Genomic DNA, 6,000 nt, shown 5'->3' with positions numbered 1-6,000 from the left:
GGGGCAGCCTCCACCATTCCTATTCAGTCCAGTCCCTGACATCTAGATGGACTCCTGCTGAATCAGGTCAAAGGCTCACCTAGTCCAGCATCCTGTTCTCACCAGAGGCCTATCAGAAGCCAACAAGCAGGACACAGGTGCAACTGCACTCTCCCCTCCAGTTGCGTTTCCCAGCAGCTGATATTCAGGGGCATATTGCCTTCAGTGCTAGAAGTGGTGCACAGCCGCCGTGGCACCAGGACAGCCATTGACAGCCCTATCTTCTATCTTGTGTTGGGACAGATTAGAGGCAGAGATCTGTTAATAATAATAAATTATTAGGCTCAGGGTGGCTAACACCAATAAAATCACAGTAAAAACATAAAAGGGGGGAAAACAAAACAAAACACCAATTTAAAATACAAGTTAAAATACAATTTAAAATGCAGCCTCATTTTAAAAGTAGCAGATAAATCAAGACCATAAGGGGAGGGAAACATAAGGGTCAGACTGAGTCCAAACCAAAGGCCAGGCGGAACAGCTCTGTCTAGCAGGCCCTGCGGAAAGATGTCAAGTCCCGCAGGGCCCTAGTCTCTTGTGACAGAGCCTTCCACCAAGTTGGGGCCAGTACTGAAAAGGCCCTGGCCCTAGTTGAGACCAATCTAAACACCTTGCGACCTGGGACCTCCAAAATGTTGTCATTTGTGGACCTTAAGGTCCTCCACGGGGCATACCAGGAGAGGCGGTCCCATAGGTACATGGGTCCTAGGCCGCATAGGGCTTTAAAGGTCAAAACCAACACCTTAAACCTGACCCTGTACTCCACCGGCAGCCAGTGCAGTTGGTAAAGCACTGGATGAATGTGATCCCGTGGCAAGGACCCCGTAAGGAGCCTCGCTGCGGCATTCTGCACCCGCTGGAGTTTCTGGATCAGCTTCAAGGGCAGCCCCGCGTAGAGTGAGTTACAATAATCAAACCTGGAGGTGACCATCGCATGGATCACTGTGGCCAGATCAGGGCGAGAAAGGTAAGGGACCAACTGCTTAATATGGCGGAGATGGGAAAATGCCACCTTTGCTGTGGCTGAAACCTGCGCCTCCATGGAAAGAGAGGCATTGAAGGTTACACCCAAGCTCTTGACAGAAGGCACTGGCACTAATTGAGCCCCCGCAAGAGGGGAGTTGGCCCCCCAACCCCATGTCATCCCGACCGAACCAGAGGACCTCTGTCTTCGAAGGATTTAACTTAAACCGGCTCCCACACAGCCATCCAACCACAGGTTCCAAGCATCTGGTCAGTGTGTCCGGGGCCGAGTCAGGGCAGTCGTCCATCAACAGATAAAGCTGGGTGTCATCAGCATATTGATGAGAACCCAGTCCAAAGCTCCGGACAATCTGGGCAAGGGGGCGCATAAAGATATTAAAAAGCATCAGGAAAGGATTGCACCCAGCGGGACTCCACACACCAAGGAGTGCTGTGGCGACAACTCCCTCCCTAGCACCACCCTCTTTCCCCGACCTGAGATAAAGGAGCACAGCCATTGTTGGACTGTGCCCTGAATCCCCATGTCAGCAAGGCGGTGGTCCAAAAGTTCATGATCAACCATGTCAAAGGCTGCTGATAGATCTAGGAGAATCAGCAGTCCTGACCTGCCTCAATCCAGCTGTCTACGGAGATCATCTGTTAGGGCGACCAAAGCCGAATCGGTCCCGTAACCAGGGCGAAAGCCGGACTGAAATGGGTCCAGAGCCGATGTTTCATCCAGAAACCTACCAAGCAACCACTCTCTCAATTACCTTACCCAGGTACAGAAGATTTGAATAGAATAATTGGATAGATCTAAAGGATCTAGGAGGGACGTGGGTGGCACTGTGGATTAAACCACAGAGCCAAGGACTTGCCGATCAGAAGGTCGGTGGTTCGAATCCCCGCAACGGGGTGAGCTCCCGTTGCTCGGTCCCTGCTCCTGTCAACCTAGCAGTTCGAAAGCACATCAAAGTGCAAGTAGATAAATAGGTATCGCTCCGGCGGGAAGGTAAACGGTGTTTCCTGCTGGCCGCATGACCCGGAAGCTGTACGCCGGCTCCCTTGGCCAGTAAAGTGAGATGAGCGCCGCAACCCCAGAGTTGGCCACGACTGGATCAGGGGTCCCTTTACCTTTAAAGGATCTAGAGATGTTTTCTTTAAGAGCGGACGCACCACTGCTTCCTTCAACTCCCCTGGGAAAGTCCCCTAAGTTGCATCCTAAGATGTTCTTGGCAGATCTTGCCACATGAATTGCCTCCCTTATGGCTGTTTTCCTTTCAGAGTCTTGAGTTTGCCTAACGGCTGTTGCTTTCCTGTTCCCTTAATCCCCAGTAAATGCCAGTGAAGCCTACAGTGAAGCCTTTCAGGATTTAAACACTGACACAGTTACTTCAATCTGCAGGGTGCAATTATCACACCCATCTTGCTTTATCCTGAATTTACCAAGAAATGGCTCATCAAGGTGTAGTGTCCTGGTGCAGAGTAGCCAGCCCATCTCTCCCACCAGCATTCTCCAACCTTCTGCCCTCCAGAAGTTGTTGCCGCTCCCATCAGCTCCAGCCGGCTTGGCCAGTTGCCAGGGGTGGTGAGAATCTGAGATCAACAACAGCTGGAAGGCTCCAAATTGGGGGACGACGACAACAACAATGCTTTTTTCCCAGGGGATACTTGAGGGTGCGCAGTACCAACACTTCTTTTTTGTTGTTACTGGAACAACTTCTTGGTGGGTACCTAGATTTGAAATTTGCATGGTCTGTCTTAGCAGCAGGATCACTGGCTGTGGTCCTGAAAACCCACAGCTGATTCCCTCTCGTGCTTTGGCTTCTTGGGACTGCTGATCTCCCCCTTGCCTGGACTATTTACTTATTTGCAGTGGTCTGAATCCGTGTGGATCAGGACACTTGTACGGTGCCTTACGCACCACCTGCCAAGAATGTCAAAGGCCTGGTTGAAGAGGAATGCTTTTGCCAGGAGCCGAAATGTGTATAATGAAGGCGCCAGCCATACCTCCCTGGGGAGAACATACCACAAATGGGGAGCCACTGCAAAAAAGGCCCATTCTCGCGTTGCCACTTTTCTGACCTCTTGTGGAAGAGGCGCATGAAGAAGGACCTCAGAAGATGATCTCAGGGTCTGGGTAGGTTCATATGGAGAGAGGCAGACCTTGAGGTACTGCAGTTCTGAGCTGTTTAAGCCTTTATAGGTCAAAACCAGTGCTTTGAATTGGGCCCTAAAACTAATTTTCAGCCAGTGCAGCCAGGCCAGGATTGGTGTAATATGCTTGCCCCAGTGATAATATGCTTCTGCACCAGCTGAAGTTTCTGGACAGTCTTCAGAGGGAGCCCAGAAGGATATTATGGTTGATGGTATCGAAAGTTACTGAGAGGTCAAGGAGAATTAAAAGGGACACCTTTCCCTTGTCTCTCTCCCAACAGAGATCATCGTACAAGGCTGCCCAAGTAGTTTCTGGGCCAAAACTGGGCCAAAACCCCAACTGAAATGGATCTAGAAAATCAGTTTCCTCCAAGAGCACCTGGATCTGGTCTACAACCACCTGCTCAAGAACGTTGCTGATGAAGGGGAGATTAGCAACTGGCTGGTAGATTTTCTGAGTTAAGGAAGGGTTTCCTGAGGTGACAGGGGCCACTTTCTCTCACAAGGAGGAATTAATCACCTCACTGGCCCAGCCAGCTGCCGCCTCCTTGCTAGTTTTTATAAGCCAAGAATCTCCAGAACACAAGTGATCGCCCAGACCAATCCAAACACCTTGTCCACATGCCTGGGCCTTACTAACTGAAACTCATCCAACACAGCAGGATTAGACCGACTCCCCCCTCCCCATTTCCGATATTCCCCAAGTGAAGATCAGCATCTGAAATGGGGTGGGGTTGGGGAGATAAATATCAGCATCAGGAAGAAGTGGGGAGCGAAGATCAGCACTGTTTTGGGTGGGTGGGTGGGTGTGGAGGATCAACTGCTTATTATAAATCACACTTAACAAACAACAATTGTGAGGCTAGCCCTGCCCCACACATTAACCATTACACCATACTGCCAGCTATTTCAGACTTCTTACAACTGAAACACCCCTGACACTAAATCAACTCCCCCATAGTCTTTCAAATCTTAATTGGGAACAGCATTGCTTAGTTTTCCAGTTGAAGTAAGTTTATGAGCTGGTTATTAACGCAGTAGCCCAGTGAGAGATGATGCAAGAAGATTTGTGAAACTTTTAAAAACTTTGCCTGAACATTGCAGCATGAAGCTGCTGTCCACAAGGGGCTGTGGTGCATGTTCTTCCAATATATAGAATCATAGAAATGTAGCGTTGGAAGGGTCATCTAGTCCACCCCCCTGCATAAATAAAATAATTAAGGTTAAGGAGAAAAACTTTTTTTATGGTTGCCCATCAACATCACATGTTGGAATAGCTGTCAGGGCAAAGTCCAGCTGTGGGGCGTGAAGGCAGCTCCCCGCAAGGCCCTTTCCACCTGGCCTAGGGGGCAGGGCCCAGACTTTCCCAGCCCTACTATTAAATATGAATTTTGTAGTTGACCTCCTTTGTAATGTTTTATTTTGAAATCTTTAAGATAATATTTTAATTTTCTGTTATGTTGCTTTGACTGTATACTCTATATTTGTCTTTCTTCAGATTGTTTTATCTATGTTTTCTTGATTTAATATGCTGTAAACCGCTTTGAGATTTTTCTTAAAAATATAAAGCGGTATGGAAATTTTAAAAATAAAATAAATAAATAAAATGAAGAGGAAGAACGCTACAAAGCGGGAGTAGAGGTTTTGAAGTGGTTTATCAACAGTTAGCTCCTGGGCAGCAGTTATAGAAATTATTTCTCAGTCTGCAACTATGAATATATGCACATTTTATGCAAATCCGTGCCTTATTTTGTCCTGTTTTCAGTTGAGAGCCAGTGTGGTGTAGTGGTTAAGAGCGGTAGTCTTGTAATCTGGGGAACCGGGTTCGCGTCTCCGCTCCTCCACATGCAGCTGCTGGGTGACCTTGGGCCAGTCACAATTCTTTGAAGTCTCTCAGCCCCACTCACCTCACAGAGTGTTTGTTGTGGGGGAGGAAGGGAAAGGAGAATGTTAGCCGCTTTGAGACTCCTGAAGGGGAGTGAAAGGCGGGATATCAAATCCAAAACTCTCTCTCTTATTTGTTTTTTCTTTTCTGGTGATGCAAAAGTTCCCACCTTTATATCTTTTATTCTTATTTAACTTACCCAAGCCTTCTGTGGGACTGGGTTCTTTAATTGGTTGCTTTGATACATTTATATCTTGCCCTTATTCCAAAATGGAGCACAATAGCAAAACACAATCAGTGAAAGAGAAACAGTTCCCAAAACGAACAGATCAAATAAAATGCAAGGAACCACAGTGAGAAAACTCACTGTAGAACTGCAAATCAAACAATACTTCAGGATCCAAAGAAAAATGACTTCAAGAGTGTGGGCAGATCACATATAATTTGGAAGGGAATTCCATTGGCAAGGGGCCACCACCAAGAGAACAGTGTCTCATGTAACCACCCTCCCCAGGAAAATACATTCCTGTTCTCCCAGACCTTTGGCCAGTTAGACAGTCCATGGCCTTATAAACTTTGTGTGGGTTTTTTTTTGGGGGGGGGATTACTGTGTTCTCACTTATTATTATGTTACATATTTTTGTGTTTTTATATTTTAAACCACCATGTGACCCTCAGCTAAAGGGCAGAATATAATATAATCATGGTCAAGTAAGTTCTGGGAATTTGGAGAAGCTAAGCACCAAAAGATTTGGTTGTGGGAAATTATTGTTATGGACTTGGGAGGGGGAATTCCCCCCAAACCACAGAAATTAATAAATGATAGGATTTTGGTTATTTGGGATGTGGAGAAATACAAGCGGTAGAGGAATTCCTGGGCTAGTCTATGCAAAACAACCTGGCCAAACTAGGGTCATTAAGAAACAGTGCAGGGCCTTCTAGAATAATAAAAGAAA

Source organism: Podarcis pityusensis (assembly GCF_964106645.2).
Source record: "Podarcis pityusensis genome assembly, chromosome: 5".
Taxonomy (NCBI): Eukaryota; Metazoa; Chordata; class Lepidosauria; order Squamata; family Lacertidae; genus Podarcis; species Podarcis pityusensis.
The sequence above is the reverse complement of the archived record's forward strand: the minus strand, read 5'-3'. Positions refer to the sequence as shown.